Genomic DNA, 15,636 nt, shown 5'->3' on the forward strand with positions numbered 1-15,636 from the left:
CTGGTCAAAATTCACTTTCATATAGGTATCTGTATCATTAACTTCCTTTAAATAATCTTGAGTGTTTAATATGACCCGGTTTACCCCTTGTTTTCTGGTTTAATAACTGTATCTCTGTTCTTAGATAAACATCTAAATTCTTTCCTGCCCATCGTCAAAAGTTATATTGCGGTGTCTTAACAAAAATGTACTTTATGAACTCATTAAATGTGTCTTTAAAGAACCATTCTAATGTTGAGTTCTGTGTCTGGATTTAATGTGCTTTTGGGGAAAACATTCTTGATACTTTTGTTTAATCGTATCAGTTAATAGTTCATCTAAAATTGCAGAAAACGTTCTGTAATTTCAGTTTCTGCAGTTAGTGAAATAAATCTACTTCTTCTTGAAACAAGATAAACGGGTAATCTTGTAGAACGGATATTCCTTTAGGTGATGTCTGCATTTGTTAAATATAAACCTGAAAGATAGGCTCTCTGTTGATCCATGTTCCCTTTTGCTTTTGGATTTTTTTTCACCTGAAACTAAATGAACTGATGGCCCTGTTTGTGGTACTTGAACATTTTTGGCTTATCTAACCCAAATGTTCTAAATCTATACTTGAAATATCTGTTGACATGCTCTCAGAAACTTTAATAATTGATTTCCTTCTTCTTATAATGTCATTGCCTTGTTTCATATTAAATGAATAATATTCCTACCATGAATACACAATATCTAATTTATAATCCATAGTGTCATGCCTACATTTCTTACCTTTTTAGTTTCTAATTAATTCTCATCGCCTTCAGGTATTTTCGTTTCTCTTATCATTTAAAATCTAATTCTTGTTCGTACATAAGGGCAGTAAGATTGTTCATTTAAGCAGTAATTTCAAATTAATGTAAATAATTAGCTAATTCTTCTATACTCAAAATCATTAAATATAATGAACTTTTGCTCAAAATCTTTTGCCATCATTTTACAAAACTAAGGTTATGCTTACACAAAGTAGGCTGTAGCGATATTTTTAGACCACGTGGAATCCTCTGAACTTTGTGATACTGAGCCAATGTAAAGGCAAGCAATTTTTGACTGATTTGCCTATGTATCAATGTTTCCAATACATGCTGGCATTTCTGTTGGGGATCATTGTTTTCTTCATCAGAAGAGCTTTTCGTTACTGCATTTTTATGTCTTAAATTGTCTATCTTTGTGAATGACCTATTTAGTAAAATGGTGCTACGAGGGTGGGCCTAGGTACCCACGTAGGTACTAGGTCATATCTCTTTATATACGGTTAGAGAGACTTAGAGAGAGACAGAGAGACCATCACTAAGAGAAAAAGAGAACAGGTAGATGGATAGAGAGAAAGAGTGATTGCGATAAACAGGGATAGGGACAAAGATCTAGCTAGATCCGTGTATGATATGCCACCCACAGCTAGTCATTGTGTAAATCAGGTATGCACTTTACTCTGCATCAGCTACTCCTGCAGCTCTTCCCGTGTACTCATGGTGTGGTGTACTGCTTCACTGCAAGGAATATGCACAGGCAGAGCGATTTGAGTACATGAACGGGTCCAACGAAGGACTGGGAACCAAAAGTGTCCCTGGAAATGTTTTTCAAAGTAGCCCTATACTACACTTTGCAAGGAAATATAGGTAGCTAGCCCAACCCCTCTTGGTAGGTTTTGGGGAAGTGGGTGGAGGGGGAGGGGGTTTCTCCACCCAAGATAACTTAGAAAACTGGGTCCAAAATATAGAATTTTAAATCACATGTCTCTCTGCATAGGGGTTCAAAAGTAGTTTAGTATTACAAAAACAAGCGTAAAATATTTGTGAAGCGTACAGGTTATCATACCTCAGCTTTACAACAAATCCATTGCTCCCAAGCGATGAGTGTGTTAGAAGGAATGGATTGGGGTGACTGGGAGAAAGAGTAAAAGGAGCAAAAAAACAGGGTACCCACACATATGGGGCCCATGGTGGGGAGGCCTAGAGGGCAATTTCCAGAGATCCCTGTAGGCCAGCCTGCCACTGATAGGCCCCATGCCTGTGTCCACACAGGTGTTTTCTCTCTTGTTTGTGTGTGATGTGCACAGACAAGAAAACACATTTTTTTAAGACTGACATTGTAGGTTTGTTCTTTCACAATTTCAGTAACATGCTTGCATTCTTTTAGTAGCAAAAGCTTTGTTTCATGCGGAATCGTGACACTATGTTGATCCCATCTTTCGAATGTAGAGGCTGCTGTGATTGGCTAAGACTTCAGAAAAGTCTTTGTACCCTGGCGGAAGGACACAGCATCATTCGCTGTCGCTGAAGGTACTCAAAATGAAAGCATCTGATCAACCTCTTCTTTGCAGGGAAAAACAAAGCGTACACTCTGAGGTATGCTCAGAGTTGGGCAGGGACAAAACATTTGCAAATTAAAATGAGTGACTTGCTATAGACCAGGTCTAACTGAAAGAGCTTGTATTGGCAAATGTGAAGAAAATGTTTTCTGGCTTTTAAATCACCTTGGCCAGTCAGTATTTGAATCTATAAGCTTCACAGTGCACCCACTCTTCCAACTGGTTGACCAAAACCAGCCCACAATGGCAGTTTAGAGCTGGCCCTTTGTGCTCTGCCTTATTGCCGCATAGGCCATTCTAAGCCCGACCCCTAACACGAGTTCACAGCCCTAACAGGAAGTTAGATGAGACAGATGCGGCTGGTCCAGCAAACAACTGGATCCAGGCAGACACCCGAAATGAGGATATTTCTTCAGGCTGCAGCAGCAAACATCATACACAGCCCCATTACGAGTTGGGCGGTATATCGCTGGGGCTATTAGCCTTACCGCCAAACCCACCAGCGTTATTTGCACCGGATCATGGGTTTGGTGGAACGATAAGTCCCCATTCCCCATTGGGCCCATTTGGGAATTCCCCATTGGGCCCAATGGGGAATTTTTGGCGCTACTACTGCCAGCGGTATTAGCACACGGTAATAGCACCGAAAATCGGCAAAATCGCCGCGGATTTGCCCCCAGCTCAGAGCTTGGGGTAAATCCTGCCAAACCTGTGATTTGGCGAGCCATTAAATGTGGCGTAATAGCGTTACCGCTGCATTGAAGGGTTACTGCCAAACTTGTGATGAGGCAATATGTGTCTAAACATGAACAATGGGATATATTTGAACTCAGGGTTCAAAGTGACATTAAAAACAGCTCACCTTTCGTGCTAATTATCTATGATGCCACTGGTAATGCCTTGGTTGTGAATACCACTTGTGTTGATAACCGCCTAGCTACAGCGTATGCTGCAGGGCTCAGCTTGTGTATTATGACTGATTGTGCATGCTTTGAGGCGTTTGACTTGCTACCTGGAAATTGGTAATAAGCAACACTGGTGTACGGTGTATATTTCTGTGCAAAATATATGTGTGCTCTTTTCCCATTGCCACACATTCAGGATCCATGATGTTGGCTGTTTTATTTGTGCTGAATGGCATTTTGCTTGAATGTATCACTTTATGCCACAAACAGCCAGGGAGACCCCCTCAAACCCCCAACACCCACTCACCCTAACTATATCCCTTACCCATACTTACCATCTTCAAGTTTGTGGTGAAAAAAAGTGGGATAAAAATAGCGAAAATGCAGCCGGCAGAAATAGCATTCAGCAAAAGGGGGGTATACCCAATTTCAATTCCGAGTGCTTTGACATCACCACACCAGCTATTGGCTAGTCCTTGTGGAACATTTCTGTTACTTATCCAGTTGTGTTTTGCAGCCTGATGAAGGCTCCATAGTGAAGGGTCTGAACCCCATCTTGTCTGCTTAGACTTGGGCATGCTTTTGCTAACCTCACCCCATACCATATCACCGATAGGGTATCAAGTGTGTTTGTGACTGCACCACATCCATATCTTCGATGCTGTGTGGATCAGTTTGCCACAAGTTGTGGATCAAAAAGGATGTTTGAGTTTCAAGAAATTTAAATACTTTCATTGGGCTGTCATCGGTGGGGAAGGAATGATTTCTAACTTCTAATCAAATTGTATAGTTGTATGTTTTTCATTTTTAGTTTGTTTCAAGATAATAAAAAGATACGTGTATTTTTGTGGTTTCAGGGTTGCAGGTGCACTTCTGGCAGTGACTGCTGACTCTTTCTTCTACCCACGAGCACCTTTCCTCCATTGGTAAGTGTGCATGTTCCAAGTCTTGCACCCACACCTTTTTTTGCACCTTCAGTTGTTTGGATTGTAACTCGTTATTAATGGCACGGGAGGTACTAGGCATCCTAATGGCAAATGCGTTCTGCACAGTGCTCCAGGGTGTCTGGGCTTCCCACATTATGAGCCTGATTCCGGATGCATTTTATAATGCCGCAATCCCATAGGAAAACACTCTGTGAATCAGGCCCTATGTGTATGCTTGTATATTTTCTTTCATTAGTTTTGTTTTTAAAAGTCACATGGGTCTCACACCTGCAAACAGCTGATCGGGTAAAGTTGACACTTTGCAAGCAACTACCAATGAGGCCAGTTCACAGAATAGATACTGGCGGAAACCTCTGAGTTACCCCTGGACAGGGTTTATTTTAATCACACAGAAGTTACCAGTTACACTGGTTTAATCTTCTCTTTCCAAGAACAAACCAGGTAGCTTCACAGTGACTTTTTGTGACTGTGACTCTTAACTATTATTTGTATATCATTTTACCTAATTCTAAATATGTTGCAAATTCTTAAATAAAAATCTAAAATCATAATAAAACCTCAATAGATTAAATGAAAACTGTTGCAACAACACTACGACATCTGATAAATTACAGGTTTTGGTTAATGCTGTTTTGCAGCTCCAAAGCCTTTATTATTTTATCAATGATGATGTCTATGGCTGCTTCTACTCATTCGAAATATTTGTTTTCTGAAAGATAACCATTTATCTTTCTTTCCTGCTTTTTTAATTTTTTTATTTTAACATTAATTATGCTTACAGACAAAACAACCATTCTACAATTATCTGTTTGGAATTTGAATAAAATAAAATGATACCTACTCCTCACTGATATATTCAAATCTATCGTATATCACCTACGTTATTTATTAGCATGGGGCATTCAATATTGTTCTGTTCTCTGCCAATCAGAATGCTGAGAAAGCAGTCAATAACTACTGGTATTGAATGCATTCCAAGCATTCTAACTTCATGGAAACAACAGAAAGCATGTTTGTACATTCAAGAGTCAGAAATGAAATTCCTTCAGCAAGTTAATCCCATTCACTAAGATTTCTTTTTTAAACTGCACTTTCAATATGACAGGAAAAATCCAAGCAAAAGCATGTAAAATACTTTCCATTTTTGTATGGCGAAAACATTTACACCTGATGCATGTTCATGTTAAAAAAGTAACATTTCAACCTACCTCACAATTAAAATGTGTACCTTATAAAGACAACCTTATTGTTATCTTGTTTAAATACCGCAATTAAAACAACATTAAATGTATTAAGACATTAGTCAACTCACTTTTCTCAATATTAAACTGGCATGTCTAACTTTGCTACCAAAACTCAAACTCATATTGGTGTCACCACCTTCTTCTAATGTCCTTATCAGCCTACTTCCCAAATTATTGCCCGACTTCAGCACAAGCCTTAACTTAAGTCCAGGTCATTATGCCACAATAATCACCCCTTCCTCTGTCCTGAAGTCTACATTACAGGCTACTCTGACAGCCACATTATCTAATTTTTCACATGCTGAAATTGAAAGTGTATGATTTCTTCCATTGAATAGGGTGGTGCATGTGCAGAGAGGTTTTTTAAAGGGTTAAACAGCATAATTGATCATTTGCGCGGTTATCAGGCCAATTTTCCGGGATCACGGTTGTTAAGCCACTCCTGTCCAATGGATTATAGAGATAACTGAGAAGCGTTTTGGGATACAAGTGGTTTCCAGTTCTAGACAACAGCCTCATCATGAGTTGGGCCTTGGCCCTTAAATGCGGCGTTAATGCTATTACCGACCGCATTTAAGGGTTGGCCCAATCATGAGTCGGCCGGTAAGTGGGAGTTTTACCTCCGGCTTTTTGCTAGAGGTTAAAATATGTCCCCTTACAGCTCGTGTTTGTTTTTTTTTCGGCCCTATTACCGCTGGCACAATTACCGCCGGCGGTAATAGTGCCCCCAACCCCATTGGTTCCAATGGGGAATGGAAACTTACCACTGTACTGCTTCTCATGATCTGGTGCTAATAGTGCCGGACCGAGTAGCAGTAACGCTATTTGCGCTGCCAGTTTCCGGTAATAGTGCCCCCAACCCCATTGGTTCCAATGGGGAATGGAAACTTACCGCTGTACTGCTTCTCATGATCTGGTGCTAATAGTGCCGGACCGAGTAGCAGTAACGCTATTTGCGCTGCCAGTTTCCCAGCAGTATTACCACCGGGATACCGCCAGACTCCTGATGAGGCCAAAGTAATTGCCGTTCCTCGAGTCACCATTATTCATGAACGCAGTTCCTAACACGTGATCTCTGCCCATTGATTTGTATGGACTGTGCCTGCTTTTACTAGCATAGGAAAAGTGGACAGAGTCTACAGAAATCAACCCCATCTGAGGGGATCAGAATGTTGACCCCAGCCAGCAGGTGGAGCATCTAGGATGTGCAAAGTGTACAGGAAATATCAGTTCGATGTTTGGCATGGAATGCCTCTTACTTTGCTGTTCTTATGCGCCCTTCAAATTTAGAATGAGGGAGTCAGTGTGTTTACACACCCACTGTAGAGATCTGTGAGTGTCTTGGGGATCACACGTTCACATCCTAGAACGGCTGATACAGTTTTTAATTCCTGTGAAGTCAGGAATAGATGGACAACACAGTAAACTATTTTTATTTCCATTCGCACTCGAGGCACTGGTATAGGCAGGCTGTACCTGTTTCATCCGTGGCATCACAATGCATGCACTAAAGGGTCATTATTTGACTGTTGAATTGTGCTTGCAGGGAAAGACACAGAGCTGGCCCATTTGCTCGAGGGACATTTGCTCTTTTATTTTTTTACACATTTCACTGTAAAAGTAGATGGGGGCTAAGTTTAGGTATTTATTAAGATGGGGAATGTGGGGTGAGAGGGTGGCAGGGGTCTCCCCTTGCCTTTTCTTTGCAGTGAAATGTGTTAAATAAATAAAAACACAATTCGATTAAATGGGCTTCGAACTAATTATCTCATGCAAACAGAATGTATTTATTTATTTATTTCATTTATAGAGCGCTCAAATAACCCGGAGGCATTGAGGCACTGTTACAGGTGCAACATCATAGAACCAAAGACACAGCTTTCCTATTGACCAACTCAATGTCATTCTTCCATACATTTAACCACCATTTTGGCCAAAGGGATTTTAAGAGCCCAAAACATGTTCCATTTCTCTACCATCCGAGCTCTACTGCTACCTCAACATCCTTCCTCTAAGCCCCTGGGTCTGTCCATTATGTTCATTGCCCGCATGCACAGTCGTGTTCAGGCTTTATAAATCCCATATATGCATACATACATCATCCATAGGTACTCCGTGATATGGCTACAGAGGAAAGAAGGTTTATCACCAAACACCATATACACAGAGGAACTGGGATGAACAGTCCTGGTTGTACTCTTGCACCCCGCTTTATCTCTTTCAGAGTGAGCTGGAAACTCTTGCTGCTGCACCGAGCCCTGAAACCAGCAGCAATGGTTCCCCATCTTTTCTATGAATCTCAACCATTCACTTCTATCCCTGCCAAGGCAGCATCTGAAGAAAGGTCTTTCCTTGGTAGAGGTGATACACTTTGTTCTGCTTTCTCAGTAATCAATGTACTGAAATCATTATTTCTGTCTATGCTTGAAGTTATGCAATGTGGGAGAGATGACTCGATCTGCTCCTGATGGTATCTGCAATACCTGATCAGTTTCGGGTGCAAGATTTTTTAAAAAAGGTGGCTCTGAGGACTTTATTTGCACAATAGCCATGTTTTCCTCCTGCCTCTTTCTAATTCTGAACACTTGCCTGTGTGGTCATTACCAGAAGGAATACCCCCTTTAAATGTGTAGGGCGTGGTTGCAGGAATCTCAAGCGCGTGTCTGTTGCAGGTCAGTGCACAAATTAGTTGTAGCCAAATCTTCTGCAGGTGGTTATATGATTAGACACTAAGCCCCAGGTGTCATCTAAGCACAATTCATCATTGTAAACATAACCAAACTTCAATGATTTCTGTATTAGTTGAAATTTTTATATTTTAATGAGCATCAAACAGCCGACACGTGTTTCGACCATGGGTCTTCCTCTAGGCTGTTGATGAAATAACCTGTCCAACCATATTTAAAACAACCATAATGCACATATATACATGCTTTATGAAAACAGCCATATAGGTTACAATGTTTGAGGGTATCCATTCAGTACATATGCCCATGCGCAAACCAACAGAGGCAAGGCGGCAGGATAAACAATGACCATGTCAGTGAACAGTCAAATATAAAAGAATAGATAATATAATAACAGCAACATTGCGAAAAGGATACCAGCGAGTCCCATCCAGGTACATGAAAAGAAAATCACAGAAAGAAAAGAAGGAATAATGGAATAAGGCAATAGAAATAATTGTTGGCATGATAGATTAACCAGCAATAAGGCATCATAGTGATCATGTAATTTATCACAAATAACCACACCAATTGGGTGAAGAAGAGGGAATGAAAACAAAATGCCGGGGTTAGTCCTAATTACCATGCATACCCAAGCCCCCGTGAGTCTAAAGCCTAACTGACTATCCCACGTTATTCCAACATTGCGGTGTGTAATATCGGTCAAAAACATAATAATTAGAGAGCAAGCAACATGCATTCTATGTGTATATAAGAGTTAGCAACTAGGTCTCGCACTCTGGTGTGCGACGTAAGCTCACCTTGTGTCTCATGCCCGTTGTCCTAAACGGTCCTTTGTAAACTGAGCAGCATGGATGCCGGTTAACTATCGAAACGCTGTATTCAGCCCAAAGTGTCTGTTGTAGAAAACAGATCCGCCATTTTAAGACGGAGTTAGCTTACAATAACTTATAATGTTGGCCTATCTGTGCCACTGTCATCTCACGGCTGTTATCATGTCTACAGTAGGATGAGGAAATCTCTGGATCAGAGGTCTGCAGCCTTTGGCTGTTTACATGTTTTGGACTTCAGCTCAAACCAGCATAGTAAATGGGGAGAGATCATGGGAGTCGAAATCGAAGACCTGTGGAGAGACGCAGGTTGCAGACCCCCGGTCCAACATGTTGCGTATTCATCCACACTCAAAGTATTGTGTTGCAAAAGAATGCCCATAGCATGCACTGCAGTGGAGTGAATGTTCATTTATGCAGGTTGTAAGGGGGTATAAATATGAGATTGACAAGTTTATTCTTGTGAAAAGAAAAAAACCTCTCTCTCCTTAAACCTAAGAGGGGTTTCCCTGCCTCAAACAATAAGCTAAGTAGTCTGTCAGAATGACCCAAAATCATAAATGTCCACCGTCATGTCAAATCCTAATTCTCACCCTAACACTTATAACAACTAGGAATAATGCCTCTGCGGGGTCCAGAAGGATAACTTCCTCATTTTGGACAGAGGGGTTTGAACGTTCTCCACAGATCTACCAGGCAGAATATTTCACTCCCCCTGGTTTCTTTGCTTCTTTATGAACAACAATACCAGAGGATATTACTCCCTCCCCCTGATTCCTCTGTCTCTTTATGTGCAACAATACCAGAGGGGTTGACTCCCTCCCCCTGGTCTCTTCTCAGTGTCCACAAATGCCAGAGGGGATTAGCCCCTCCGATTGTTTTTGATCAGTGTCCAAATATCCCAAAGGGGATTACTCACTCCCCCTGGTATCTCTCATTCTTTATGCACAACAATACCAGAGGGTATTACTCCCTACCCCTGATTCCTCTGTCTTTTTATGTGCAACAATACCAGAGGGGTTGACTCCCTCTCCCTGATTCCTCTGTCTTTTTATGTGCAACAATACCAGAGGGGTTGACTCCCTCCCCCTGATTCCTCTGTCTCTTTATGTGCAACAATACCAGAGGGGTTGACTCCCTCCCCCTGGTCTCTTTCAGTGTCCACAAATGCCAGAGGGGATGATTCCCTCCCCCTGATTCCTCTGCTTTGTGATGTGAGGGTCTCTGACCCCTCTTGACAGGTTTGGCTCCTTTCTACCTCCCAGTTTATGTTACCCTGCATAGGGAGAGAGCATAAGGGAGGCTGAAAAGGGGAGGCGGATACTGCTTTCTCCCTGTGGTCTCATCCCCCGATCAGATGGGGGGATTCCCTTCCCCATGGGATCCTCCCACAGGGCACCACCCCCAGGGGACTATTGGGCTGTAGCTGCAATGCCCTGCTCCATTGGAAGTGTCCTCGCCTTTGAGAGAAGTGATAACATCCAAGTATTTGTCACAAGGTGCAGTGGAGGGTATGCCCTTACAGTATCCAGGGTACAGCTGCACTGCCCAGCTTCATAATATGTAGCAAATGATGCAAATAACGGGACCTATCATGGCAGCAGCTAGCAATAGGTGAATATCTGCCAAATGCCTATACAAAAGCCGAAACATTTTGGATTAAAGATCTATCGGCAGTCTGGCTGAGAAGGAGGGATTGACAGGTTCTCTCTCCGATTTCAGCGGTAGGACTGTGCAGCATCAAGGATTACCTACTCTGACCTGCCATATTTATAAACATAGGTGTCCCGGGCATTGAAAGACCAGAGGTCTAGTAGAAGTAATAACATGCGGTGATCTGACGATCCCCAGTGTTAATGTTCCCCAAATCACTGTTCATACCTTTTTTGAAGAGTCAATGTATATCAAAGCTTTCTTTGAGTGATATTATCGTGGTCTATGAAATAACTGCATGTTGTCGATTAATTATTTGAAGTTTATATGATAAATATTAACCATATGTATACCAAACCCTGATAAACTAAAGTATCCATTTGCACCCTTAATGATTACAGCTGTTGCTACTTACCTCAGTAAGCAGGATATATTTTCGTAACCTGCAGGATTTCTGATGTGAGCTCTTTCAAACAACTGAGTCACCATGGTTCTATGGAATATAGTCGCCGGAAATATCCTGCGGCCGAAAATCACACATTTTATTTTCCACCCCCCATGTCCCCTCCATACTCCCCTTACAATAAATTGTTACCCTAACCCTCCCCCCCACATATATATGTGTTGAAAAGTGCATTTTTTTAAGGCGGCCTTTTCGGCCACAAGATTTTTGTTCGCGACTTTATCGCTCTACGCCGTTATCAGTCGGTGGGCTAATATTAGACAGCAAGGTAGGTCAGCAAGTGTGGTGCTCACCTTGAATGCCTGCGTGCAAGGTTCAGTCAAAGGCTCTTATCATTATTTATGTATTCAAATTTGTGTTAAGCATTGGTTCCTCCCAAAGTATCTCGGAGCACCTTACAAGATTCAAAGGGTAAAAAGGGGGGAGATGGAACACAAGTTACAAACTGTTTTCAGGATAGGATAGAAACATTAGAATAGACAAGTCTTAGCAGGGTAGATGGAGAGCGGGAGTATGTGTGGGGTAAGGGCCTCAGGATCTTTTTGAAGGTGATGATGGAGTAGCAGTGTGGATGTGAAGAGGTACGACGTTCTATGCCCTGGCGCCCTGTGGGTAAATGTTTGGTTTTGTGTACATAATAGTTTTACCCTCCAAAGTGGGTCAATTGTGTGCCCTCGCAGTGCATTGAAGGGTGGAGGAATTTAGCATGAAATTATCTATACAAATACAAGATTACTATTATTATTATTATGTTTTTAACTCGATTTACTAGTTCATAGTTGGGTTCTGCTTTCTTGTTCTGAACTCTTAGCAGAGTTCTAAATAAACATACAACCCAAAATGACTCCTCAAGTATCCACTTATGAATGTGAATTGACAAGGAACACTGCTTACAAAGGTCATCTGAACAGCTAGTCCTTGCTTTCATTCAATGTGTTAGCGTCAGCTGGAATTATGCTGTAAACTGTCTTTCACACTGTCTGCTGGCTTTCTCAGCAGGCAATGTGACATCACAACTCAACTGTAATAAGGTTAGTGATGTCACATGAAGAAGGTAAGTGCACTCCACGCTCCCCACGCCCCAACCCCACCCCACCCCATTTTTTCACATATATAAGGTCCCCCACCGCCTCCCCACTTACCTTCTGTTTCATTGTCCCTTGCCGGCACCAGGAACAGGACTGTTCCCGGAGCATCGCCGTCCTGCGATTAGTTGCCATGAAAACAGACAAGGGACTATGTGTAGTCCCTCTACCCCTTTCCAAGGAAGCCATTTTCTTTGTCTATTCTTTTTCCATTAAGTTCAATGGCTGCCATGGAAAGAGAGAAGGGACTACGTGTAGTCGCTTCTGCCCAATCTCTGGCAGATATTTTCTTTTTCTCGAGTCGAGAAACGGTTTAATGCCGTTTCTTAGCCTTGCTCGGGCTTCGCTCGTGCTTCGCTCAGGCTTGTCACTATCACCCTAGGGGCATTACTCGACCAGTAATGGCACCCTCCTCGGGCTCTATTGCTTCATTATGAGACTAGGCCTCTAAAAAGAATATAACATACTGGCCTTTAAGCAGATATTGCAATGCTCCACCTATTATCTATGGGCTTAGAAGCATGAGGAATTCGACTTTGAGCACTATATAAAAATGTAATTCTACCATATTAGTTAATTTCTTCTTGTTTCAAGCTTGATTACCACTCCATTATCACTTCTTTTTCTTTGGTTGATTTCACATTGTGCAAGGTCTCACAATTATAAATGTTTTCTTTGTGTTCGTCAATAACATTGTGTTTGCAAGGTGGAATTCTGACTGTGCTTGTTCCTATTGAAGGTTCCTGTTTGCTGTCTCTTTTCTAAAATGGCGGCTGTGCACACTTTACATGTCTCTATTAAGTTGGCATTGTTTGCTATCAGCGTTCGTTTGTAAGATGTACTTTATAATTTGTTTACCACTTTCCTATTACTCTATTAGTAACTGTACACTTGCACTTGGTGTGTTGGGCAGTGTCGCCATACACATTAAATTGATGATCTTTGCAGCTTTGCTTTGTAGCTTTTCTCCCCTAGTTGTTCTTTTGTAGGTCATTGGTCTCTCTGGAGATAGTTGCCATTTATATGATTAATTTAAGTCATTACTTGAATTCCTCCTTATCATTTGCATTAAACAGTGTTTCCCACCACTACATTTTGTATAATTGGACCTTGTCAGGTTCATGGATGATTTATCACCAGGGAATGATCAATTGGAACAAAAACAACTCTACAAATTTATAAGCAGCTAGTAAAGCTGTCCTTAATATTACAGATGTCAGAATTTTCATGATTTGTCTGTGGTTGAGCTTATCACTTATGACCTTCTATAGCTTGTATTTCTTGGTGTATTGTTTGTAAATCTGTATATCTTTTCAATAGGTGGCGAATGAGTTCACTTTTTCATTGCTATCCTTTTTGCTGGTTGTTCTGTGTGTGTGTGTTCGTGTGTACTGTACTGTGTGTACTACAGTACTTTCTTTTAACTTTAGGATTAATATGTTTTAGCTCAGAGATGCACAAACACACACATGTAACGTGAACAAGCGCTCGGGGAAGCGCGAAACGTGTCGTTCAGGACACTGCCCTGGCGTCCTGTGTTGTTTTGCTGTGTGTTTTGCCTACTTTTTTTACCATTAATTAAACTCATTTTCGCACATTTGATTCGAGTTTGTCACTTTTTTACTGGGACTTTCAGACCTCACGCTTGGAGTGCGGTTTTTCTCCTCCATGTCTCAACGAGATATATATATATATATAAATATATATATATATATATATATATATATATATATATATATATATATATTTATATTTGAAACAGAATGACAAAAAAATCCAAACACAGTGGCCCTGATTCATGGATTATTTGCGCCGAAAAAAACGGGATTTGTGCGCCATTCTGCCCGCAAAATCCCTGTTTAACAAATGGGGATTTACGGGCAGAATGGCGCACAAATCTCGTTTTTTTCAGCGCAAATAATCCATGAATCAGGGCCAGTGACAACCACAAAGTTCCAAATAAGTTATTTTCAAATAGCAGACATTGTACCGCTCTGCCAAATTGTGAGTTGTGTACCCAGAACTCTTACTGGGGAGGAAGGATAGCTCAGGGCAACGTCAGGGATGTCCTTTGGGAGTTGCCAGGGGTCGCACTTGCAACCCTTGAGGTCTCCCTTGCTACCCTGTGGTCTCTGTTGCTACTCCTAAAAAAGAAAGATTTTATTTTTATTGTTTTGTTTTTTCATGGAAGCTCCTGTGCCATGTGGCTCTTTGTTCCTGGAGTGATTTGCTTTCTTGTTCAGGTCTCTTAAAAAGGGGGGGGGGGGTTCAACAAGTGTAACACTTTGAGTAGTAACCCTAAATAAGAAAGAATAGGAATAACAAATAATTTGTCTTTCTTGAGTTCTATTTAATAATTGCTAGACTCACTAAAGGTTTATTTCAGGCACACTTCAGGGTGGAATCGCTGATTTAGTCTGTTCTTAAACACCTCAAATTCACAATGCAAACAAAAACGTTCCAAAAGCATTTACGGTAGAATACAAATCCATTTCGGACTATGTATTTTCCTTTTCACAAGTTGCAGTTATAGCATGTTTTTTTCTGCCGTTGTCTCCGTTACAATCATCACAAGACATTCCATCTCGGTTTCCTCGGTCACTTGACAATATCCTTGTACCTAAAAGCTTGTAAACATTGAAGAAATGTTTGACCATAGCACATAGCACATAAAGTGGCCCTTGATTTCATTGTGCCACAATTAATGTGTCTACCTTTCCTATCTCCCTGGTGTGCTGTTCAGGATGTTTGTTTACATGCATGAGCTAACGATTGCCCAGAGTATGGGATGCCGTGTGAGTGTGCTGCTTTCCCTGCACTACTCTAAATTCTTTAATACACAGTTATGAACCCTCCCAATGGTATGTATGTTGCCAACCTCTGAAGCCTGAAAAGTAGATCCACACAGGCTTGACATGTGGCCAACTTTGCACCACAGCTGCAGATGAACTGGCCTGCTGTTAAATCTCAGTTACCAGTTTAATGGTATCCACTACAGAGTGTAATTTACTTTCTGACTTTGAGAACATTCAGAAATGTAATGGCTCATTTTACTATAGCCAGTAAGATAGCTCAGTGGGTGGAGCTCTTGTTGCTGCAGTGTGTGTGTGTGTGTGTTCTGCAGGTGGCAGGTTCTAATCCTGGTAAGACCAACTAAGCTTTCATCCTTTTGAGGTTGATAAATGAGTAGCAACACAGATTGGGTGATATTGTAGTATATTTGTTCTACATAAAGCACTGAAGCGTTAGTGCTATATAATAACACACCATTATCATTGGGCCTTGGGCGTCTGCTTGCATTCACAGTACTTTTGTAATATGGGCTTATGCACACTGATATTAATGATACATATGGTGATCTATTCTTGTATGAAATGTACATCACATTACAGTGATATTGTAACCATATTTTTAAAAGAGTACTTAGGAACAATGCTATGTGATGCCACTTATTGTTTTGTCAAGGGGTGGAAAGTTGTGTTCCATTGCT

The 15,636-nt window shown here is 41.2% G+C and overlaps 1 protein-coding gene across 9 annotated transcripts in view; it reads left to right on the forward strand.

Moving 5' to 3' along the window:
* Positions 1-15,636, forward strand: part of SYT2 (synaptotagmin 2) — a 1,362,149-nt gene that overhangs the window by 1,102,429 nt on the left and 244,084 nt on the right. For all 9 annotated transcript variants that reach the window (XM_069633618.1, XM_069633614.1, XM_069633617.1 and 6 more), the window contains one exon: positions 4,095-4,163. The gene's annotated coding sequence lies outside the window, so the exon portion shown is untranslated. The remainder of the gene's footprint in view (positions 1-4,094; positions 4,164-15,636) is intronic.

The sequence above is a fragment of the Ambystoma mexicanum genome, chromosome 13, assembly GCF_040938575.1.
Source record: "Ambystoma mexicanum isolate Mex_15411 chromosome 13, UKY_AmexF1_1, whole genome shotgun sequence".
Lineage (NCBI taxonomy): Eukaryota > Metazoa > Chordata > Amphibia > Caudata > Ambystomatidae > Ambystoma > Ambystoma mexicanum.